Source organism: Falco cherrug, chromosome 4 (assembly GCF_023634085.1).
Source record: "Falco cherrug isolate bFalChe1 chromosome 4, bFalChe1.pri, whole genome shotgun sequence".
NCBI lineage: Eukaryota > Metazoa > Chordata > Aves > Falconiformes > Falconidae > Falco > Falco cherrug.
In genome coordinates this window covers 66695067-66720770 of record NC_073700.1, presented here as the reverse complement: position 1 = coordinate 66720770, position 25704 = coordinate 66695067, and the positions used below count along the sequence as shown (strand labels likewise).

General features: G+C 45.4%; 1 long non-coding RNA gene across 1 annotated transcript; it reads right to left on the bottom strand.

The window, feature by feature from the left end:
• Positions 1-1141: 1141 nt before the first annotated feature.
• LOC114016734 (uncharacterized) lies at positions 1142-16394 on the bottom strand. Its single transcript, XR_003561385.2, has 2 exons — positions 16243-16394; positions 1142-2513 (listed from the first exon to the last, which is right to left on the bottom strand). It is a non-coding gene; the product is annotated as an uncharacterized LOC114016734 (long non-coding RNA).
• Positions 16395-25704: the final 9310 nt, after the last annotated feature.

Sequence of the window (25704 nt, the reverse complement as noted above, 5' to 3'; positions counted from 1 at the left end):
AGTTGTATTTGTTACAGTCAAAAGAGTCTAGAGAATAATTAATCTCATCTTAAAGCAGGTACCCATATGTGAGCAGAACGATTACACTCTAGAGTCTATTGAAGTAATTACACTGTGGAAATCATTGCTGCTGGAACTGTTGAATGCCAAAAGTTTTCAGGTTCAAAAAGTATTAGACAAACTAATGAGGAAAAATTGATGACTTGAAGTGAATTTAATCCTATCTATCCTCAGAAAAACAGACATGTTGTGTGTGATATTTCTCTGAAGTTTTTCTCTGAAATATTTTGTTCTACAAGCATGACATTTTCTCTTAAAGATGTTGCTTGGTCACTATAGGGTGGGTTGTGAAGAAAACAGAGAGAGCAATCCTGATGGAAGAGGTTTCACTCTATGGATCCCGGTGATTCAGAAAAAAATACTTCATCTAGTAACCGTGATATTTAACTCAGTAAACGTTTTTGCAAATCACGGTCTCAGGCTCTGGCTGTGCTGATAAACAAATGGGGCCACCCACCATGTTAAATCGTTAGCATGCTCCCTGGTATGGTTTCGGTGCATGGTTTTGGCCGAACTGAATCTCTCCATGTCCAAGCAGTTTAAGAATTAGCACAGACCAGAGACTGTTCCCATTAGGGACTTTGGATGCATCCACTCTGGTTTTGAGGGTGACAGAGTGTAGCTGATGGATGCTGCCAGTTCACCAGGGCCAGAGAGCAGTCTTAGCCTGTTTCATTTACTAGTACAGGCACAGCTTTAGTGTCCAGGGCTGCCTATATGACTTGGCAAGCTGCTGCTGCATGAAATACTGTATGTGCAGGGTGACTTTCCTATTTGAGCTGTGATAGGTGTGAGCTGGAAATGAGGAGGTGCTTTCTACCCATAATAGAAATAAGAACTAGAATAGCCAGTAGTAGCAAGGGTAAAAAATACTTTTTTTTAATCATTCATCATGGAAGAGACCATTTGAAGCATGTTAACAGTGCACTCCATCTTCTGTGAGGTCTCTAACCATTTCCATATTCTCGTATTCAGTTGAACGTCACAAAGGTTAAGAGGGATTTTAATTCCTTTCTGTAAATATTTCAGGGGAAACACCAACAGAAGCTTTTCTCTCTAAGAAAAATGGATGCAAATTGGCTTTCTTTTTTCTTTTCTTTTTTTCTTTTTTCTTTTTTCTTTTTTCTTTTTTCTTTTTTCTTTTTTTTCTTTTTTCTTTTTACTTTTTACTTTTTTCTTTTTCCTGTTTTATAAAGCCCCTTGTCATCAGGAGGATGGAGATTTTTAATGGCTTCAGAGGCAGCACTAATATCGAGAAAAAAATCTTAACTCATTTCAAGATGCTGTTAGATCCATTTAGAGAAAAGATGTGACTTGGTTGCTTATGTCAAAGGAAGAAGGATTTGAAGGTCCCTGAATTCTCTGTGGCTGTGCCTATACCAGTGAGTTAAACATGCCTGAGCATCTCTCAGACAGTGAGGTCAACTGGCCCAGAAGGGCCCACAACCATAGGGCTCTTAATCTTCAAAATCTGGTGTTCACATCTAGACTACCTATTGGGAAAGGTCTCATCACAAAACATGCGTGTGATATGGCAAGCTAGCCTCTGACCAAAGCCATGGGAAGGACTGTTCTAAGAATTTCACAGTATAGATGATCAAGTTCCAGTGCCTGTGACCATGTTTAATTTACTAGTACAAGTGCCACTTTTAATTCTTCCATCTCCAGTTCATCTATTCCATTATAGCCCCTGCGCCAACTCTTCTCTAATTCTGCTTAATGAAAGAGAAAACAAACCTTCCGTGCCAATAGCTGCTGCAGAAGGAGTCAGGTTATGACACTTCTATGACATGCTGCGTTTCTTTCTTTCAGTTCTGTGTTTTGCTTCTGAAAAAAAAAGTTATTTCAAGTCCGAGTGGGCTGGTATGAGGGAAACTATGCGCTGGCTCAGAGTTCTTAGCAATTTCAGCATATCATAGCCATTCCCAAGGAGTCACTGGAGTTCATGAACCAAACCTTCCGATTCCGTTGCTCCTTCTTCAAATAGAGCTATCTTCAGGAATCCAAATCCACATTTTGCCTTGTTTGCTTTCCTGCAAGTTTCTCTGCTGGTTTTCTGTGTGCTTTCTGTTCTTTCTCCCTAATTGTTTTCCATTGGAAAAGGAACAAAAACCCTTACAAAGTATTTCATTGCTCTAAGGCTGGCATAGCAATAATGCTGTAGGACACAGTTAATGCTGCCATTAGTCCTGTTGTCTCAGCTGCTTCTAGCCAGAAGTGAGTCATTCATTTTTCACTAGAGAGCAAACCATGGGAGAAACTCATAAGAAGGGGATTAGCTGGGTCTTCATTATTTGTATGTGTTTTTTTTAAATAGTAAAATCAATGTGTCATTAGAAAGAATGGAAATCTGTAGTATTTTGGCTGGACCAGCACAGGTTTACACCCCAAGCTGATGTGAAGGATCCTCTGGAACATTTTGGGTAGATCACAGCTTGATTGTACAATTGCTCCTTGATAAAGAAAGGGGGAAAAGAAAAACCATGTTAGCTGCAACACTGCATTGCACCTCTTCACCATAGCTGTTGTGTGGTGCCTTTTCCCCCAGTCTCAGCCATTCCCTATGCTGGCACTCCCTAAAGCGTCAGTGGAAACTTCTCACCTGTATCACTGTCATTAAGCCAGTCCCCAAACTTCCTTGTTTTCATCAAAACCATTGATTTGTGTAACCACAGACTTCATTTGAAAACTCAGTTTTCAATTTAATAAATGGTAAACCTTTTAGTGAAAACGTTGGTGGCAAATAGAAACAATTTTGGAAGGGGGAGAGGCTTATATCTCTTTTGAAGCCCGCAAAATAAAAATATGTCCAGTATATGGACATTTTAGCCAGTTCTAGTTAGCTCACTCCCTAATTAGATAGTCTAGAAGCTGCATACTAGGTCATGACTTTAGTAGTATGTAATATGTATGCTCCATCCGCTGTTTTACATAACTGAGGTCATGATCTCTTCCTGCAGAGTGGGAAGAAATATGGTGCAGCACCTGTCTGCCCTAACAACAGAGTGAGGCTGTGTAGGATGCTGGTTTCGGTCAGGATGAAACTATGCCCTGGAAGGGAGGAGCCCATAGCTAGTTAGTCCATCGCTAACAGCTGAGCCAAGATAAAAGCTGTTAAAGCCAAGGTGGGTTCACAAGGAAGTAGCAGCAGAGCTGTAAGTACCTATTATACCACTGATAAAAGAATACCTAGAAGGTGCTTCCAATTATGAAATAATAACTATACCTTAGGGATGAATAAACTCCAAAGCCAAATGCGAGGTGTTCATTGGCTCAGAGTTTTGTTATCATTATATTTGCAATTAATGAAAAGGGAGGGAGAGTTCTCGGGCTCCCTGCCGAGATAAAAAAAGCAAGGAGGGGGGGAGGGGGGGAAAACAAAATTAAAAACAGGCCCTGACTTGGGTCAAAACAAATTTAAATGTGAGAGTTTTTGTAGCAAAACAAAGACCTTGTAGTTTAGTTCAAATGAAGCAGAAACTGGATTTAAAATCATGTTTACCATCTCTTCCAGATTAGCATCGTAACCGTGAGACAGTCACTCTAAAGTGGGCCACCTTCAGTCCCTCTGGTTGGCACAGTTCTGGTGTGTGGAAAATATATGAGCAGTCATTTCAACAAAGGACATGAATGCTTCTCAGCCTCGAGCACTCCTCAAGGATGGAAGATATCTGAAGCTCAGTCCCTCTGCCAGTGAAGATTTAATTATTAATGCTAAGTGGAACAGCAGCAACAGGATTGCAAGCACCCCAGAATATTTAATGGTGTGGCAGATAGCGATGAAGGACTGAAAAAGAGGTGGTGGAGGGGGCTTAAATCCCCTGAAGCAGACACTGAACCTGCGTCTTTCACACTGAGAATGAATGTTCAAAGAGAGGCGGCCCCCTCCCCCAGCTCCGTGATGGGAATACAGTGACATTGCTTTTCCTTTGCTCTCCCTAGGCAGCATCGTTCAGATTAATTCAGATCAAATCTATGAAGTTTCCGAATAAATGAAAAATAAAAAATCACAACCTTATTTGTTGTGATTTTACTATTCACTGGGAAATACATTATCCATTCCTACTCTTGTTTAATGGAAATTGTTTAGTGCGTTATTAACCCCAAGTTACCATTAAGAGAAACACAGTATCCATAGGCATCTTGTCTCTTGGTCAGAAAATGAAGTGCAAGATGGTTACTTCTGAGCAGGTCTCTCAAACTGCAGGTTTTTGTGCCCATCCATCTGGCACTGAGTTAAATGCTAGAGCTCACCTCCCTATATTAACTTTGTCGTAACAGAACAGCGAAATAATCACAGAGCTGGAAATCTGGACCACATAGTCCGTGCATGCCACAAAATGATTGTCTCATTAGGTGCTGAACACACAATAATTTGAAAATAAACATGAAACAGGTTGCTGCTGTGGAGGCTGAGAAGCTGCCATACCAGCAGAAGTTAAAACAGATTTGCTGATATAGTGGAGGGTAGATAATAAACATTACTAAATTTTAATAGATACAGGTCTTCAACTATTGCTCTTGCAGTTACATTATTATTGGGATCTCAATCACATACCCACCCAAAACAATTATGTTCGTCAACCCTTTTAATTTGCTTCTTGGAAGGTGGCAAGGGAGACATAAAAATGGAAGAATTGCCTTTTCTTTCAGTATTTTTCTGCATGTTTTATGAGAGGGCATTACCCATTCTTCCCACTTTATTATGCCTTTTTTTAGGAACTTGTAAAGGTTTATCTCTGGAAGAGACCAGTACAAGGAAACCCTTGTATAAGAAAAAAACAGAACATCGTGGTAAGGAGAAAGCAGATCAGAAGTTTCTAAGTGTGCTCTCTCTTTAGGGAAAAAAAAAAAAAAAAAAAAAAAAAAGAACATTCAGTGATACTGAAATGTTACAAAGTAGAAACTGAGAAAGGTTTTCACACAAACTAGAACATGGAACTTGTTGCCAAAGTCTTTCACTGAGGCCAAGACCGTAGAGAGGTGAGAAAACAAAAGGAGCTTTGCGCAGGTAGCTGTGGAACAGCTGCGGTTGTAAATGCTCAGGTTTTGCAGCATAGACCAGCCTTTTGTGTCTCCCCCTGGTGAATAAGAAACCAGGACGTGTTGTCTCATTTGCTATTCCTCCAGAAGAGCTTGATTTTTTCGACTTTCAGAGATGAGATGTTGGCGCAAACAGACCTCTTGAGCTGAGAGCATGGGTCTATATTTATGTTTAGCCTATAAGAATTTTGAGGTGTTTAATCTTGACAGATGTAGGGTGTAAGTTTACCAAGTAAAATCATCACTTCTAGACACAAATGTGCTTGATTCCTAAGGAAACATGCTTTATAGATTTCAGGTTACCCAACCTGTGTTGTTCTTTCCTGTTCCTTTGTTTACTCCAGAGAAACTCAAGAAAGTTAAACAGGTTTCCATTTCCTGTGACAAAAGCCAACTGCACGCAAATTTGATGGTTTGCAAAGTGTGCAGGTCGATTAACGGTGAATCACAAGATAGAAATTCCTCCAAAGTATTTTCAGGAGCTATGAAACAGCCGTTTACAAGATAGTACCAGGATTTTGTCCCTGTCTTTTTAAAGATGCATCCTATACGCCCACCACTCTTTGCAATATTATAGGCAACAGTTATTTTTAGGTCATGCCTCAGTCACGCCTTGGCATCCCATGTGTGACCAGCTGCATCACCTGACAGGTGGCAGGACAAGTAGCTGGGTCACCTTTGAGCCCTAAGGCCAAGATGAGTGAATAAAACCACATTTCCACCACTGGAAAACTTAAGAAACAAAGGGAATGTGTACCTGTCTCTCTTCTTTATTTAAAATCTCCCCCCCGAGCAATTATAGATGAATTATGCACTCTTCCCCTCTCCTGTGTATGCACTTTCTAGCTGGCTAGATTTTAGTAATCTATTATTCATTGGCTTGCTCTCTCTTCCCTCCTTTCCCCCTCTCTCCCCACCGCCGGGATCTGGCAGGGCTGCTGGGGAGGCTCCAGTCCCACCCGTGCCCAGGCCCCCACTCCTCCCGCTCACCCACTACGGGTTATTGCCATCTGCTGGAAAACCAGGGTGGACTGCCAGAGAAACTCATCCCCATTCCTGGAAGTCAGGCCCCTTAAACTGGGTGGCTGAGCTGTGAGCTGGGGCTTGCTGCAGCACAAGGGGCATCTCGGGGGGCACTAGGGGAACAGGTTGCCCCCAAGGCTCTGGGTGAACCCTAAAGCAACTGCCGTGCAGCAGCCACAGGATTATTACGCAGAACTAGGTTGTCACACAGTTGGTAGGCTTCCTTTTAAATACAGATCTTTTCAGGTCATTTCATTAGGTATACAAGACTTTCTTCTCTCAAAGGTTAATTAACCCTAAACACAAGTGAGAAGAATCACATTTAAAATTCCCCTAAGCAAGCAGGTATTTTAGGAACAGTAAGATCTTCCACATCTTACAAAACCAAAAAACTACTCTGGAAATAAGGATGCATTCTGATTCCAGGAGCTCCTGAGCCTTTCTGCAGCCTCTGACTGACCACCTAATGGTCCTGCTGAGCAAAATGTGGGCAAAGAAATCTACTGTACTATGTAGGATCCCAGGCAGGTGACTATCAATATGCACATTTAAAAGAAGCTCTTACGCTTTTGTATCATGTGTCATTATGTTGAAGCTCAACTGCTATCACTGTCAAAGGGAAATTAATTAATGTCTTAATGGGAGATGAAATGACAGCTCTGATTTGATGTGTTACCTTTTATTCCTGACTGTACATTGCAGTCATTTAATACCCTCCAGATAGGTGCTTTTCTAGAAGTATACAGATTACTTTTTATAGCTCCAAATCTTCTTTTACTTCTTTACTTACAACTTCAAATAACTTTTTAATTGGCTTGTCAGATAGCAAAAGGCCAAGTAAGGTGCTCAAGAGGGTAATAATCCTGACCAAGGAAAATACAACGTAGAGGGGAGACAATTACATTTACTAGACAAGCCTATGATGTATCACAAAGATTTAGTTCATATTATAGATAAAATTGCAAAACAATTGCAAATAATACCTTAAAAGAGGACAGATCTGAGAATCCAAACACTTGCTTTGGAATATTTTTTAATTAAAACCATATGTTTCATTATCTTAATTTTAGTATCCTGAATATTTGGCTTGGTGTGAGTGCTGGGAAGTTTTTGTAAAAATGCTACACCAAAGACAGTGTTCAGGTTATCTTCCTAGGCTGAGGAAATCTGACAGTCATTTATCTGCAGACAGATTGTAGTCTGACAAAATGATATGCTGATGACTCTCTATTTTCTGTAAATTCTGCAATTTTTCATTCTGCGATTGCACAGAAAGAAGACAAATGACCTTGTTAAAATCAATGCTCCCCAAAGTAAAAGAAGCCTTTGATTTGGTCAAGATCGTATTATCTAGCACTTACATGTGAAGGCTGTTGAAACTTTATATTGATTTTTGAGCATCAGAAAGAGAAACAAGTAGTGGATCTGCAGAGGCTGCAGGGCCTTCTCACACCGGGCTTTTGTCACATGCATTTCATTCATGGATTTACTCCTGTTAATTGACCGTAAGATGCAGATTATTATTTTATCATCCACCTGCATGCTGGAAAGTATGTAACAAGGGAAGTGAAGTACTCAGTCGTTCACATTTACAATCCATACTGCCATGAACAAGTAATAGATATAACAGAGTAAAAAAGTGGCTTCTGTGCTGAAGAATTAGTACTAGAGAAAAGAAAAGAAGTGGTATACAGAGAGAAGAAGATGGCGTGGCAACTAGGCAGCCTTGCTGCTGCAACCATCGTATGTGACAAAAACCCCCATGGCACAGTGCTCGGAGCTGCAGGAGGGCACAAGCTTCCCCGTTCCCCTCTTCCCCTCAGGGAATCTACAGCTCTGGGCACCACAAAAATACTGCAGTTGAATGGCAGCATTGCTCTTGCTGCTTGATTTGGGGGATGCTTCACTAGAGCATTTTACTGAGTTTTAGCAAGAATTAATCAACTAATGTACCAATAGCACACCAAGCCTGTCCTGCTGGTGGTCCATTTGGAGGTATGATTTAAATATATTTTTTTTAGTTGCTGTCTTTAGAAATGCTTTCGGGTAGGAGGTAAAGGAATGTAATTGGTGTAGATGATTCTCACAATTTTGTGTTCGTTTGATTTAAAGGCTGGCTTGGCTGATGCAGGACTGTGATATCAGGGCTGTGCACAGGCAGGTTTCTCCCTCTCTCTCTGCCCACAGGGTGCCTTCCTTGGTCCCCCTTACCACGTAAAGGAGTCATTCTGTCCTCCCACACGATGCCTAGGGCTGGGGGGCATGGTGGGTGCCCTTCAAGCCTCTTTCCAAACCCTAGGGGAAATCGCAGCTGGAACCTGCCCATAAACCAGAGCGGGGGTCCTCAAGCCCACTGCCCCATGCTGCCTACACCTAGGAGGGGCTGAGAGAAAGGCTTGGCCGGGGAGGACTGGGGACACCAGAGGAGACTCAGCTGGGACCGGTTTCCCTGTGAGGAAGGGGAAGCAGCAGATGGAGCTGGTGGTCAGCTTCTGTCAGGGGTTTCTCTACTTCTGACCCAGGACACCACACAAGTTTCCATTCACTCCTCAACATGCAAGCCTTAGCAGCATGACGCTGCTGTAGGACATGGGGTTTAAAACAGCGAAGACCTTTTGTTTACAGGTTTCCATTTCAAAACACGGAAGGTTTTATATAGCAGGGTAGAGATTTTTCTGTCAAGTCTAATCCAGGCCAATGCCACGCCGTAATCCCCTAATTATACTACGCTGTAGGATCAGTGTCTCTAATCCCTAATTATATCTTTGCTTGGAAAATGTTTTGTCTCACTTCTGTCTCTTCCACAGGTCTCCACCTGCTGCTAGTAGGTAGATCTCAGTAGTTTCTTAGAAGGAAATAGCAAATTCTCCCCCAAAAGTAGTTCAGACATCCTAAAACTGTTCATAAATTTGACCCAAATAGTTATATCTAGGAAAAAAAAAACCCCAAACAAAAACATGATTAATTGTTGGTGACAATTCTGCCCACTGTGAAGGGGGGATTCTGCAGGATGCTTTTGGCTTTGCTCACTCAGAGGCTCTTCCAGTCTCATCACTGAAAAACACTCACCCCTAGGCATTGGAGACTTATATCTGCTCCAAAGGAAACCTCATCCATTAGGGAGCATTTAACCAATGAGCAGTGATTACCCAGCTATTCAGGAGAGCATCCCTGAACAAGACACGATTTATTGCTCAATTGGACACAATTGCAACGTTTTGACATCCTGACATCCTTGTCATTCACCCAGCGCAACGGGGGCACAGCTGCTTTCTGAGGGAGGACTTGTCAGCATGGTGCTGGCTGGCATTGTCCTCTCCAGCTTGTCTCGGTGCCCCTCTCTCCTTTCTCCTAACAAAGGCTTTTATTCACATGATTTCCTGGAAACCTGCTGGGTGGGAGGAGAAGAGCCAGAGGAACAACTGTCTCTCCCAAAGCATTTGGCCCCCAAATATATGGCTGTCTCCAATGCCTCTGGGCCAGCCCACTCCGGGGAAGTCTCCACTGACCCTAAATGGTAGATGTGGGTTTAAATTTCTTTCTTTTTTTTTTTTTTTTTTTTCCCCCATCCTTTCCACCTGCTGTGTGTGGTACTATTGGTGAATGCAAGGAAAATTTTTTTTTTGCTTTGGGTCAGATGGGATGTTTTATGTGGACAAAGCTTTTTTAACCTGAAAGAAACACCTGCAAATTTTACATACTGCTCATTTGGATCTTTGTTTCTTTGTTTCTTTTATTAATATTTTGGTTCAGCTGCTGAACTGAAATAAAAAAAAAAAGGTTCATAATGTTGGGATGGGGCTGACTCCCTGTTCAGAATAATAATGGCAGTTGGTTCAGTGTAGGCATTGGTTTAGTGACCTGTGGAAAGTCTGCAGTGCAAACAATACTTGGTTCTTCTTGAGTCCTGTACAACTTCCACAAAATGAAAGAAATCAGTGGTCTGTGGATCTGGCCCTACCACTGTAGCAGCTTGTAGAAGCCACTTGATAATACTGCATCAGGATTCAGAGATTTAATAACAACTACTATGTGAAAAAGATGCAGAATTAAATTAATCTCACATTATTCAAAGTGGGAGCAGTAAATATTGTAGAGGACCGTTAAGGAGCGGAAGGTTAAAAATGCTGATCCAGCAGTACCAGAAGGGCTTGGGGACAGGTTTCAAAGCAGCGTTTAGTTCAAAATGCTTTAGGAAAAACAGTAACAGGCCATGAAGGCTTTGGGGTATACAGGTGGGAAGCGTTTGGTGAAAAAACAAGTTTGCTTTCTTGAAAATCAAAAAGAAAGAGCAGGAGTGGTGCTAATGAAGAAACTGGGGACCTCACTGTCCCCCACCCTCTCCTCCCTCTGGCAGGGATGGGGTGCTGTGCTGTCTGCACCAGTGCTGAGCTCCCTCTTTTATTAGGTACTTCAGCATATTAAAAGCAGAGTGATTTTAAATTTCAGGTTCAGTGTTAGTAGGCAGATAGTCTGGCCTTTCCCTGCATTTGGGGGGTTGGAGGTAATCATGAAATTGCCCCAACATTCGCCATGACTCAGAAAAACCTAACACTGAGAAATCCCAGGTTGGGTCCCCATACCAAACACATCTGGCAGTGCCTCTGTCATCCTGGAAGCCTTTGATGGGACCAGAGGACAAATGCGGTGGCATCAGCCAGGCAGAGCTGTCTTTCGGCATGTCTTTTGCAATGGCAAATGTTATTGGTAGACAACTCCTAAGTTTAGTCATTGCAAAGGTATCTCAGACACAGGACAGGTATGTTAGATGTGGAACCATGAAGGTAGGATACCCATGGACAAGCTGCATAACCCAGTGGTTTTGGTGGACAGCATTGCTGAGCTGCGGGCAGTTTTGTTCACACATCTCCAGTGGTGTGAGCAAGTCTGACATCTGTTCCCCAAACTGGTAGGTGGCAGGTAAGGGCTGCTGGCATTTGTAAAACTGGTGTGTTTGCCTCTGAGAGCAACAAACCATGATTTTGTGAAGCTCTCAGGATCTGAGCCCCTCTGGCACAGCAGAGTGTGAGACCTGTGGCGCTCTCCATGCTCCATGTTTGTAGGACAGGTGAGGAGGTGAGGAGGTCTCTTCCCAGGTGCCATCAGGGAGAGACCCTCACCGTCAGCCTTGTGTGTGCAATACTCTCATAACCTGGTGGTGACCGTGGTGGAGGGAAGTGCTGTTCAGGCACTGCTGTCACTGTGCCTCTGCTTTCGATGGGTTGGCGGGTTGAAGCCCTGGGCTGCCTGTTGCATATCGACTCTCTGCTCTCCGTGGAAGGGGGGAAGCTCACAATGGGAGGAGGGGGCTCTTGGAGTTTGAATTGGAGGAGACTTCAAGCAAAGAAAGATGAACTGGAGGACCTTCAGTATTCACTGATTGTGTTTTTTTTTCAGGGAGAGAGTTGGCTTTCATCTGGGCTCAGGGTTACTTTATCCCCCAGAGATGTGCTCCAAGAAAGAGGAACTTCCATCTCTTGGGAGGCTGGGTTGCAGCAGTTACTGTGAGATGCAAACAGTCCCTCCGCGTGATACTGCACAATGGATTAATACAGCTCAGGACTATTTGTACAAGCTGAGCAGGATTTTCAGCACAGCAATTGCCCTAAAACTCTGGAATTCCTAATTGCCATCACAACCCTGTCATTGCATGACTGATACTCAGTATGTGACACAGCATTAATTGTGCATTTCAGTTTGGAAATTGCAACTAATTACTGTTGTCCTGACGAGTGCTTCTATACTTCCGCCTGTTCACACACACGGGGTTGGTAGGAATACATCAAAGATTTGATCTGTCTAAGCCAGTCGTTCAAGAAGTATGAAATTACGGTGAATCTCAGGCCAGTAATGGCAGCAAAAGCTGTGGGCCAGCTGGAGTGCATCCCCATGTCACAGTGTGAAAGTGAAATTCATACATGCTTTTGTTAGGTTGGAAGAGTGGATTTTGATGCCCTGACTTGTTAACCTTGCACCTTTCCTGGCATCACACCCAACTTGGAGGTTTATCTAGTGAAATATGACTATGAATAATAGTCCTCCAAACAAGCTAATGTCATAATTTTTTAAGAGAAACGGAAGCAGAGACTCCTTCCAGGAAGGAGTGTGGTGGCGGGTGCGTGCCCACGCCTGCCACAGGGCAGCTCGGAGGCAGCCAGGTGCCTGGGGGCCGGCAGCACGTTCCACTGAGTCACTCCGCCTTGGAGCACCCCGCTGCTGCCAGCTGAACACCGCCTCCTGCACCTCCCGAGTTACCAAACCATCATGCAATTAAGGTGATGGCTCTTGCACAGGTAATGCTCTGGACACTGCCTCAGCCAGAAGCACTCAAACAATGCCTGCAAAGCAAATGCAGTGTCCCTAAGCACCTATGTCGAGGCTGGTACATGCCTGTTTTGAACAGGAACGGCAATGTGTGCCACAGCCTTGCTACCGGAGACCTGAACCTCCCATTTAGTCTAAACATGCCCATGGCCGCCCGTGGCATCTGTCAACATCCTGATTCAGGTTCGTGCTATGGCTGCTGCTCACAGCCACCAAGGTCATGAGTCACGGGGGAGTGGGTGAGCACACTGGCTCCCTTCAAAGCACAATGCCCTTTCCTGAGGTTTGGAGGTTGCTTTTTATTTCTTTTAATGTTCCCTTTCATGTGGCCAAAGGCCTGCCCTCCTTCACAAGGGGAGAAAGGGAGGGCCAGGACACAGCTCAGCTAGCGCAGCTGAATCATACAGAGGCAGGATGTTGTGTGAATCTGAGAGCAGTTTAAGAGGCAGACTAAAAGCAAGGTGCTTTAGCCTGAACACAGCTCTACTACCCCATCCCCTCCATCACCATCTTAGTTATTATTTATTGCCTAATTAATAACAGATGTTCTACTTCTGTTGCTAACATACTATGAGACTTTCAGAAAATCATTCTGTACCCCCATGTGTGATCTTTACACAGAAAAGAAGTCTGACCTCTGTGAAGTGTTTCATAAGCCAAGAGCAATAAAAACGTGTTTCCCCCAGGAGCTATTTTCTCTGTCTCAAGCAAGACTTTCCCAATATTTGTTTGTCTGCTTTTCATTTTAAAAATATAGTTTAAAATGTTTAGCAGTAAGAAGTGCCATTATAAAAACAAACTGTACAAAGTCTCCAACGTGTGACAGCCTGGGGTAATCTCACTGACTGTATTGCACATGCATTAGCACACACATCAAATGAAAATAACATTTTAGAGGGGAACATATTCCACGTCACTCCCCCACAAGAATATTTCAGAGGGTATAAGAGACTTGCAGCTGTTCGGAAAGTATTAGTCTCATTGCAGAGTGAATCAATATTCAGTGACATATCTTTTTCCAAGCAGATCACAGTACAAGATCTTCCACTTTGTTGATGCTCTGGGTATGCTTGTGCAGAAAGAGAGGTGGCAGCATGCAGCTTCCTACCACCATCTCCCCTGGTGCACCGATGCTACCTGACAGCAAGACACCTGCATTGCCAGCTGTCCCCTGGTACAAGCAGCAGGTATGTTACTGCTGCCAGCCATGGGAGTATGACCAGCCACAGCATTAGGATGGCACGCTGCATTTTCAGGGCACTGTGTGCTTCTTAGCGAGTGTTCACTGCGCTGAGTGGAGTGTGCAGCAAGTTCACAGCGAGGAGTCCACACGCTGGACTGCTGCCAAGTCAGGCTCTACCTTGCAAGCAGCTGTATTAAATGGAATGTGAGCTTTGCTGACACTTAGCACCAGGCCCAATCTGCGCCAAGTTGGTTTATGCAGCTAATGCCCTGCTGGGGCAGGGTAGCTGCTCCCTTCCCACCAGCCAGAGGGATGCTCAGCCACAGCTGCTCTGCTCCCTGGAGTGGGAGGAACTCCAACCACAGCCTCCTTGAGCACTGCTAGGGCTGCTGCTGACCTCAGGCTGCGTGGGTTGGGGCTGCAAGCACAGCGGAGAGTGGCCCTGCCTAACCCCACATTCATGGTGTAAACTGAATTAGGTCATTTCATCTGGAGAGCACCCACAAGGCTGTCTCTGTATCAAAGGATCAGCAGAACATAACTGTCTCAAGGAATAAGAAATCCAAACATACACACACATGCATACATTCACACACATGTATATATACATACTTATGTATTTATGTATAAATATATATACCTGAATACAGCCTGAGGTATTTGGTGTATTAGACAGCAGTCAGCTTCTGTCTGACTTTAATGAGTATTTGTTAATGCATGTGCATTAAATGAATGCTGACTGAGTCAAATACAAATGGTATCAGTAAGATATACAGAAGATAAATCTAACTTCCCAGCTAAATGCATTGCCCTGCTCTCCTCCTCTACCTGGCATTTTCAGACTCCAAGCCTAGGAAACAATCCTGCTACAACCATCACACACGACTAGCTATAAACACAGACTAGAGTCACAGGGATTGTTTAGGCTGCAATAGCACTCTGCGATACTTAACATTTTGACTAGCATTCATAACATCCCAATTACACGGGAGACACAGAAGAGGTAGGTACCTACCCACAAGATGAAAAAACAGTGCAGGGAGCATAACATGCCCCAGGCAAGCTGCTGGAATAACTGTCAGGGAGGGTAAAGCCCAGCCCTGCTCCCCACGAGGGCTTAAACACTTCTTTGCAAATACTCCTTCTAATCCCATCTTTAAAAAAAAGGGGATGTTTTTCAGCTCTTTGAAGGCATATAGGAAGTGGGAGTAGGAAATCCTCTCTGTAGATCCATACATGAATCATGACTTTTTGTTTTGGTTCATTTAAGTGCTGGGTTTGGTTTTCATTGCTGCTACTTTCACCCACTGGCTTAGTGGTTAAAACAGTCAGCTAAGATGTGGGAAACCCTGGTCCAACCCCTTCCTCCACCCAAGGTCAGGGGCAGGCTCTCGCTATCCTCTCGGCTCCACCTGCAGTAGTTCTCCCTTTTTTGTACAGTCCGTAAATATTTCTTGGGTCAAGTCACAGTGAATCTCTGGCCTAGAGGTAGAAAAGCTCTTTCCCATCCTCACTCACAATAATTACTGAATACCAAATAGTGAAATGTTCCCTGACACCAAGACTTCCTAATCTGGGAATAAGAGGGGTCAGCACTTCCCCTCTCCCTGGCTGCAGTGGCCTGGGAGGTGGCAGGTGTGTAGGGACTTTGATGACATCAGGTGTGGGAAAGCAGGATGTAACAGAACTAGATCCTTACAAGGGCAGGGCAGGGCGCTGTGAGTACACCGACATGTTGGGTTATGACATTGTCTGAGGCTCCCCTTAGATGTGTGTGCTGGTCTATAATCTGCACTGCTGTAAAGATATAACAGGAGTTAAACTAAAAGGTGGTCTCAATCTTTTCTAAAATATCCGAGGTCAGTATGCATTCAGAACTTCCCGGTGGACACTGAATTTTCTGTTGATGATCCTGCCATGATGCTACCTATTGCTACTAGCAGCACCAGGCAAACTACTCCAGCTCTGCTCTGTAGAGGCTCTAAGCTATGCTAACACAATAAAACATTTGCTTAAGGTGAAAGGTTTTTCCCGGAAAATGTAGGGGCAGGAGAAGAAGTGAAATGGAGGAAAGAAAAGCTCTATACACCTGTATCCCTTCCCAGACCAATACAACACCCACTCCTTTGAAAAGAAGCCCCCTTGACTTTCCCCCGACCACATGAGGCATTTTGCCTTTGAAATTCTCTCCAGGCACACTAGGTTTTAGTCTGCTCTTAGGAATGTACCTTACTTTTCCATTTCTGCTCTGACCACATAAAATTGCAAACCCTTCACGGTGATGCACTTGACCGGCTGAACTCAAAGCAAAGCATCATGGAGCCCCTCCTTAACCACACGGCAGACTGGTCCTTTCTGCTGACGTTTTACCCACCACCTCATCTCCCCAAATTTCTAAGCATTAAAGCAGAGAGGGACCTGCCCCAGCAGGGAGGTGCGCTTCAACCAGCAGAAACCGATAACGGCAGAAGTATTTTGCTGCGTCAAATCCCTGGCAGCACCATAGCTATATATTTTCCTGATGGTTATCTCCTTTCCTGGGGTGCTCTGTGGGTGCAGCACAGGGAAATCGTGTTTCACAAAGTCAGTGCCAACCCACGCCAACTTACCCCTTTATTCAGCGGCAACAAGGTCTTAGCATCTCTTCCAGCATCTCCTCCAGCAGCCAGCCCTTGGTAATGCCCACAGTGAAACGGAGGCACAATTCACTCTCTGCTGCTGTCAGGGATGGGCAGCTCATCTTTTCTCTCCCCTCCCTGTGCCTTGCATTCCCATTTTCCCCCGGGCTCTGGAGGAACAATCCTTGCCTTGTTCCCGCTCAGTGACCTGGCGCTGGGATTAACACGCATGAGCGGCTGCATCATCTGCACAGGGAAAAAATGCTGGGGCTGGGGCTGGGCATAAGTGGCCAGGGCAAAGGCAAAAGCATTTGCCCCAGCCACTTAGGCCTGGCCACAGCATCTGCTGGGGTGCATGGAGATTTAACATAACCCAGGAAAGACATTCCAAAAAACCCCTGACCCACCCTGGTTTTTGAGCAAAATGAAGAGGCTGATCTGTGAGGTTTCTTGGGTGGAAAGGGCATCTGCAGGGAAAGCCTCGTGCTGCGTTGTTGGTGGAGCTGCAGGGAGGAGGACTGCACAGAAGGGGGTCAGATAGGTGATACTTGCAGGAACAAAGCCCCTGGGTAACTTGCCCTTCAGCTGTAAGCTTGATTTCAATAATAATAATAAATGTAGGCCCTTTGTGGGGTGCTGCCAAGAACCTCAGCCCTGCCTGAGGCTGAGTGCCACAGGGAGACCTCCCACGCCAGGAGTGGGACTTGGAGAACACAAATGCCAACTGGGGGAACATGTCAAGGCTGCCGAAGCCTTTTGCACTTCATCTCCAACTGGGAAGCTGATGGGAACAGTTTCCAGCCCTTGCCTGGGGAGCAGTGGAGGAGCCCAAGGGAACAAGCCTGCCCTTCGCTTTCTGTGATTTTCTCAGGGCTGTGCTCTCCAGCACTTCCAAAGGGCTATTTTTTTCAGCTGCTGAGAAGGTGATGTCATGGTTTGAATCTCAAGGCATTTTTTAGAAATACTTTTTATACCCATATGCAGTTTCTTGCAGACTTGAAAAAGGCAGGCAGCTGCAGCTAGATCTGACTTTCCGCTCTGGCTGGAGGCTGAGGGAAGTTCTCCGCTTGTCTTGTGGAAAGCCCTAAGGGAAGGCAAGGGAGGCAACAGCATCCACCCACTGCTTCATTTGACTGTTACAGCACCACCATTTTCAAGTGCTAGCAGGATGCCACAGGATGAAGAAACACTGCTCCAAATGCCTTCAGAGCCCAACACTGGAGCTGGAAGAAGAGGGAAGAGCCATCCCACAACACAGGCCAGGTTACCCGCCGGTCCCCTGGTTCAGAGGTGACTTGTGCCTGAGTAGACATACCTGGGAAAATCTCTGAGAACATCTTGGTGGTGCTGACCCCACAGGGTTCTTTGGGCATCAGGATGCGCTTACAGAAAGTTATAATTTCAGTCTATGTCATTTCACCTTAATCCTTAGGCACATTTCAGGAGCACCTCTTGCCCCCCAGAGCTGAAGCAAGCCCTACTGCCATGGGCAGTGTTTGAGACCTCTGCCTGGCTGGGTAGCAGAGGGAAGGATGTAAATACATGCACTGTGGTGCCACTTCTCCAGGGTCTCTGCCCCCAGCCTGCCCATGATGCCTGCAGCCTGGCAGAGGATGGGAGCAATGCACAACCGGCAAAAATTACTCTTGAGATACCATGTGCTTCCACGTTATTCTCTTTCATGAGCTTCCACAGCAGATGTATCTGTCAAAAGATTTTGTTCCTATTGATTATTTACTGTATAAAATTAGAAAATTCAGAATTGGTTACAGAATAAAAGGTTATTAGCTGCTCAGTAATTTAAATTATCTGCTCCCCTTTACTCCCCTTTTTGTGGAGTTATGTTGACATTTCAAAAAAAAAAAAAAAGTTCCGTTGCTATAGCTACCAAGATGAGCTTTCAGCCGTAAGATTATGATCAATAAAACATGCCAGATGTGGCTCCAAGAGCTTTCATTAATAAAAAACCCAAGAGTGATGAGAATCTTTAGAATAATTCTAGGGGACATAAATGAGATGCTTTTAAATAACTAATCTGATGAGAAGAAAAATGCAACTAGCACCCCTTAGATTTTATCCCAAGCACTAACTGAAGCATTGCTCTCACTGAGAACACATGCAGCAAAATAGCCTTTCAGAAACATGCAGCACGTACTGCTGAGTGCAAGAGAAAGGGGAACCCTCTGTTCTAAGAGGCTGCCTCTGGTCTGTTGCTGCCAGTGCTTCCCCTCCAGCAGAACTGCTGATGTGCAGAACAAAACTCTGGGGCAAGTCATAATAATGAAGGCTGGATTCCCTGTCCTTGCAAAATGTCTCCTTTGCAAGTTGTCTCAAAGAGCTCAGTATCTTGTTTCCTCTAGATTATCCACTCATATGTATTATAAATTCAAAAGAAAGACCCATTTGCTGTTGGGCCTAATGAAGGCCCACTAGCTATGCACCCAGTGGGAGGGCGCAAAAGTAGCAGAGGAGAAGCAGAGAGAGGAGCCTCAGAGCCAGGTCTTGCCTGAGGGCCAGCAGCTCCCTTCCCCGCAGCACGGCAGGGTGCTGAAAGGCTCTGGTCATCCTTCAGGCTTTTAATAGCCCTAAGATTCTCTCTGCTGTGGATGTCTGCTCTTGTCTGTTGGAGCTCTTTCATGCAACAGTTTCCAAACACCTCTGGGTCTGGTTCTCTGCAGCCTTGCCTTATCCTAGATTGCAAACCAAAGAACACAACAGAGCCAAACTCTACCCTTTGCCAGGCTGGCAGCCTGACCTCTACCAGCTTCATCAAAAAAGCACATGAACCAAGGGTCCTCTTCTTCATCTCCACGCATACTCATGCTCCTGCACTCAGGTGTGGATACAGTTCTCCTCCCCTGACAGCTCCTGCACAGGTTCCAGTTAGAGCTGGATGAAGAGCAGAAGGAAAATATTTGTTAAAACTAACTCATGCTTTTATGCTTATTTTTATGTGGCTATTTTTTTACGCATATTCTCTCACTTCCCAATTCCCAGCTCATTTTCACCAGTGTGTCTCCAGGTTATGAAACTCACTCCAAATTATGTGGATACTTTGAGTCCAATTCAAACATTCTGTATCTCTGATTAGCCCATAACAGGCGAGGTACTTGTCTGCTGCCATATTGTCATCGAATTATCCTGCACTGGAACTAGATGCCACTGTTTGTCACCATGGGAATGAAACATTAATTTAATGCTATCAGCATTTATTAGAGAGCAAGCCCATTGTAGGGGCTGCCAAGGGAAACTGACAGTCCTCTACAATAATGACCATGGGGAGGAAAAAATCCATTTCTCATTAGGAATGACTCTTCCCACCTCTCTCTTGCTTCTCAAGTGTCTGTGGGACAATGGAGACAAGTCAGCTGGAAATGAGGGAAAAATACAAAATGTCTCAAAGCTTCACCTATGAGTGGATTTGATGGTGATTCACCCACTGCCCAGGTCTGACTTTCTGCATCTTACATTGCTATTTTCCAGTTCAAATAAAGAAGTCAAGTTTTGTGACATTTCCAAATATTTTCCTGGGAAATAAATGGTTTAAATAAAGAGTGGAAAATGCCTAGGAGAATATTTTAGTACTTATTCAGAAACGTAATCTGCAGCTTTTCACCATATTTCAATGTTGAGATTTAATTCTATGCAGCTCTGTGGGATGAAAGAGTTTTACAGTCACTGCTCACATGTCACGATACAGAAAGACGCACAGAGGATCTGATCCCGGTGCACTTCTCCATGGCAAGCAGCACTTGTTCTGCATGATGGCAGTAGAGCTAGTTGGGTCTTTAGCATAGGTAGGAACCCCACAGGTTTTCTTTAGGTGACTTTATAAAGGTCACACATCAGGGGAGTCCACCGTGATACCACACCTGAATAAAGTCCATAGGGTTTGTCCCCACAGGCAGGTGGACAGGCTGGGGACCAGGGTGCCGAGCAGCAGCCCTGCAGCAAGGGACATGGCAGCTCCAGCCCCGCAGCAAGGGACATGGCGGCAAGGGACATGGTGGCAAGGGACGTGGCGGCTGCGGGGGACGCCGGGCTCGGCTGAGCCAGCGAGGCGCCGCGAGGGCAGGAGCTGCCGCAGGGAAGGGCCGCAGGCCCGGGCAGCTGGTGCTCCTACGTACTCCGTGCCGAGGCGGCCAAAACCAGCTTTTCTGTTGCCTGATGAAGTGTCCCCTCTGAAATCGGGGATGGGGACGAGGTTTGTGGAATGGGAATGACCTGTACAAAAAAAACCGCGAAGACGTTTAGAGGAAGAAAAACAGCTGGGAACTTGAAGAAAACTAGTGAAGCCTCAGCCCTCAGACGAGACGGCTGCATGGCGGCCCGGCTACCGCCTGCCTGCTGGCCGGTGAATGTGAGGAACCGCCACCTCCCTGCGGGGAGAGGGGCACGGGAACGCCAGCGGGGAGCAGGGCCGCGCAGGCCCCCCGCCAGCCGCCGAGCACCCGGCCGGCCGCGGGCGGCCATTTGCGGCCGGCGGGGAGCGGCACCCCCCGCCCGCTCACAGCGCGGCCCGCGGGCCCCTGGCGCCCCCTCGCGGCGCCGGCCGCCAGCTTCGGCTGCCGAAGGGGCCCACCCGGCTGCCGCGCCGGGGTTCCAGCCGGTAGCCGAAGGCCGAGGCAGGGGAGCGCAGGGAACTGACGGTCACTCCGCTGCAGCAGCTGGATCCCTGGGGCTGCGGGTCGCAGCGCACAAGGTCCCCGCTCCCGGGGCAGCCCTGCCCTTTCTCTCACACCCGCGGGGTTACAGGCACAGGAGGGGTGAGCTGGGGCAGCGCGGTCAGGCCGCTGGTGACCCGCTGGTGACAGCTGCCATCCCAGCCCCAGCCGGGGAGCTCTGGGTTGGCTGCCCCAAGCAGTGACAAGCGCGGCTCACACCTCATCGTGACCTCGGTGGTCTTTCCTGGGCAGCCAGAAGGACCTCAGCAATGGCAGAGGGAGAACTCTCCATTCCCTGTTGTAAACTGAACTTCGGACCTAGGACGTGTCACACACCAAACCGGGAACTTCTGTTCCTCCACAGCCCGGCCCGTATGTCTGCCCCGCCGGGCCCTGCGCTTCAGTTCCTCTCCTGTTCGGGGGCCCTGTGGCACGCGGCCTCACGGTTTGAGAGAAAAACAGATCTGTAGGAGCAGGAAAATAAATTTATTTCAGGAAAAGCAGGCAGCTGCTCCCTTCCCCCAGCACACGGACCAGCCACACACGCTGGGGTCCCGAGGTGGGCAGGGGGAGCCCTCCAGCCCCCCGGGAAAGGTGGCTGGGGCTTCTGCCTGACCGCTTGCAAGCAAAGGGGCCTCTGCAAAACAACCTGCCAGGACGTGGAAAACCCAACAAAGGGACAAGGCACAGCCCTGGAAGCGCATACGAAAGGATACCCTCTCCCCAAGAAGCTTCCCTTTTCCATCAGCAGCAGGAAGGGGAGTCACCCGGCTGCAGTCCCCGCTGCAAGCCAGGCCCTAGAAGCCACAGAGGGCACTGGGCTGCTGCACGCAGCTGGCACTGAAAGCAGAAAGGGCTCGCAGTAAGCTGTGGTTGAAACGAGCTTTCCCAGACAGAGGACTAAGATCTCTCATGGTTTCCGCCAAAGGGTATTTCTTGCAGTAAAAGCACTTAAAGAATCATTTACACCCTTTCAGGCAAAGACCAGCAGCGAATACTCTGTAAATACCTGCCTGTTAAGTGCCCTGTCATGACAGCGCAACACCCCAGGGGCTGATTGGAACTAGATGCGTTGATGGAGGCAGTAAGCGGGCAGGGTAACACCGGCATTTACACTTTGCTGAGCTAACTTACTTTTTAACACACTTTTTAATGCTGCTGCTGACAAAAGCCAAATCAAGCATCCACTGGAACAGCAAGTGGCTTTGCAGGGATCTCCAATATGGCGTTACCAGGTGTGAAGTGTATTTGTCTCCAACTGCAGGAGACAATTTGAGTTGATTTACAGGACAGGGCCTCCCAGGTATTTGTTACTCACAACAGATGCTGTGGAAATAGCTCTGCAAAATACACACCTGGGGGCACCTCCGAGTCATTTCCACACCCAGTTCTGTGGATTTAGGAATGCAGAGAATGTGGGTTGTGCTGCTCTCCTCACTTGCTGGAGGTACGCATCAACACTTCCCTTGGCACCTTAGGTGAAGACAATGATTTAGCTCTGTTCCACAATACCAGTATGCCTACAACAGACCCTTCAGGGGGTACGCTGCTGAAACACGCACCTGCAAGGCATGTGGGCTGCAGATATGCCACACCATGCTATACAACACCCCTTTCTTTCCTCTTTATAGTTATTAGCCTCTTATTTTCCTTTTCAAAGGGGATTAGGCTAATTATGCCCTATTACAATAGTCTCGTTTGCATATACTTTTCTTCTTTTCTCTTGCATTATATTTTTCTTCTTCAGGTAACTCTTCTCCCAGTTACGCTGGATAGCCTAGCTGACCGATATCTTCTGCACCTTCAACTTTCATAATGAAACACAAGAAGGAGTTGGCAGATCAAATCACTCTCCCTGCCCAGTCTCACTGCACTTGTCATTCCCCCCAGCAAGGATTGGTTAAAGATAAAAAGATGAACAGTTCAGGAAGATTCATCAGCTCAGAACTCCACAGGCAGAAATCCTGACATACCCATCAGCCTTCATTAATCATCTTCCAGACGTGTTTTCTGTGTCATTTAGTGAGGTTATGCTACATATTGGCGTTTTGCACATAGCACATTAACTATAGTGATGCATTTTGACACTTCCTAAATTGGTGTTGCGAATTCCCAGTGCATTCGAGAGGGAAGCCACCCCCAGCCAGCCAACAGAACTGTCATGGTTTAACCCCAGCCAGCAGCTAAGTAGCACACAGCAGCTCACTCACTCCCCCGGCAGGATGGGGAGGAGAATTGGGGAAAAAGGTGAAACTCGAGGGTTGAGATAAGAACAATAAAATAATTGAAATAATATAAAACTTAAAAAAGAAAAAAATGAGAGAGAAGAAGGGAGGAATAAAATCCAAAGGGAAGGGGAAAAAACCCCGAAGCGATGCACTGCACAACTGCTCACCACACAGTGGCAGGTGCCCAGCCAGTCCCTGAGCAGCAGCCGGCTGGCCCTGCCAACTCCCCCCAGTTTATGTACGCAGCATGACATCCTATGGTATGGAATATCCCCTTGGCTAGTTTGGGTCACCTGTCCTGGCCGTGTCCCTTCCCAGTTCTTGTGCCCCTCCAGCCCTCTCGCTGGCAGGGCCCGAGGAACTGAGAAGTCCTTGACAATACAAACACTACCCAGCAACAACTGAAAACATCAGTGCGCTATCAGCATTGCTCTCACACCAAATCCAAAACACAGCCCTGTACTAGCTACTGAACAGAAAAAAATAACTATCCCAGCCAAAACCAGGACAAGAACAAACTTGTTCTGTCAATGAATTCCTTAGCAGTTTGTGGGTCATTACTTCAGGTAACTGCCGTTTTTCCTTTTCAGAGATGTAATAATATTTTTTCTTCATTTCAGAAGTAATTTCAGGTCATGCCATTGCTCGTAAGAAACTTCAGCATGAAATTTACTTTCCTTTTTGAGCATCCCTTAGTCCTTGTCTGCAATTAAAAGGGTTTGAGTTAGTCACCCCCTAGCAGAGATACAGATATATTAAAGAATGAGCATTTCACTAGTGTGACTGAGACATCTTCCATTAATAGGATACATTATGAAATATTTTATATCAGATTAGCTCATTATTGAGCAGTTTTACAGATGCCATTTCTCCTTCCTGAGATCTTTTCTTTCATATAACTACTGGCAGACTTAAATCTAGACCTCCTTTATGCCTTTTGAATATATATTTATATATCAAAGCTCTATAAATTTAGCTAAATTTTTTTCTGAGAAAATTATCCAGAAGATGATCGCAGTCTCAAACAACTAGATTGTTCCTTAAAAAACAGCAGTACAATAGAACTCGGGAAAAGTAGAAACAACTGTTACAGATTACTGGGAAAGGAAAATGAGTCCTGAAAAAAAAAAAAAAAAAAAAAAAAAGTCTACAAAAGTCCAGGTGGCACAGAAATGTTGGAAAGGGATTAGTCTCTCTCAAACAAGAATGAGGAGCCATCAAATCAGCAGAAGCCAAGTTAAAAAAAAAAAAAAAAAAAAAGGCTCACGATAAGCCATGGGAATTCCTTTTCAACTGAAACCAAGACAAGTTCACATGGATTCCAAAGACAACTGTCCAAGCATGTGGATAAAAGGGAGAACTTTGAGCATCACCATACGGACAACTAACACCATACTCAGGAAAGCCCAAGCTGACACATCTAGAGAAGACTACTGAGAGGAATCATCACACTTGACTGATTTTCTAGGCAACTCATATATCTGGCATCTCTGACCCATTTTTTGTGCATCCCAAAACAGGTAAATGCATTGTCACCTCAGAAAAATCTTTGAAATTGGACTTTTAAGTTGCTCAGGAACCAAATGCAAATACACATCACGTGCCCAAACCCCGATCAGCTTCTACGCTTTTCATTTCAAAGAACAAGCATGGAATTTAGGTGCATCTATACTTCCTTGTTTGCCAGTACGCCTGAATTAAGGCAAATCTCCTCTGGTTCTTTAATTTCCTTCTGCTCCTGGAAAGAAGCAAGCACAGCTGTCTGTAACCTGACTTCAGCTTACTCTAAAATGCAACCATTTAAAAAACCCACACCAACCAACACCAAGACCCTCGATGAAAAGGATGTACTAATAATCTTACGTATCTAACTCCCAATCACAGCTAAGAATAACACGTAAACATGGCTTAAGGAGAGCTGGGTGTATTGGTGGGGGTTCGGGGTTTGTTCTACAGGTCTGTCTGTTGAAGAGCAGCTGAATGCTAAGACAGAGATAAGTGTTCTGGAAGCAAAACAGCTGCTTTGAGCAAAAGAAATCTCTCCTTTAAGAGAAGAGTGACCTTATGCCCATACCTTATGCCAAGGGTATGTCTCTTACTGTATCCAAGTTAGATAGGGTGGAAGTTGATGTTTAGAAAAAACCCCATACACAACCAATAGAAGCCATTAAAAATGGCTATTATGTTGGCATTTTTATGAACTACATGAGCGTATGTAATCCCCCAGTTAATTTAAAGAGGTTCAAATTCCAATATACCATGACTGCAATAAATTTTTGAACATTTCCACAGGCATCAGCTGTTGGGGTTTTTTTGTTCTTTGGTTTGGTTTGGGGTTTTTTTGTTTGTGTGTCTTTGCTATAGTGAACAGTCTTTTGAAAACTAAGACTTATTTATATTTGTGTGTGGGAAAGCTTACTTGTATTAACAAACACTGGAATAAGAGGTTACAGACAGCAGGAGATCACTGTTTACAGAGATAGCTGGGTATGAAACCTATCAAATGAGAAGTACTATACAAAGACACTTTAACAAACAGGTGTAGAGACTGAATAAATGCA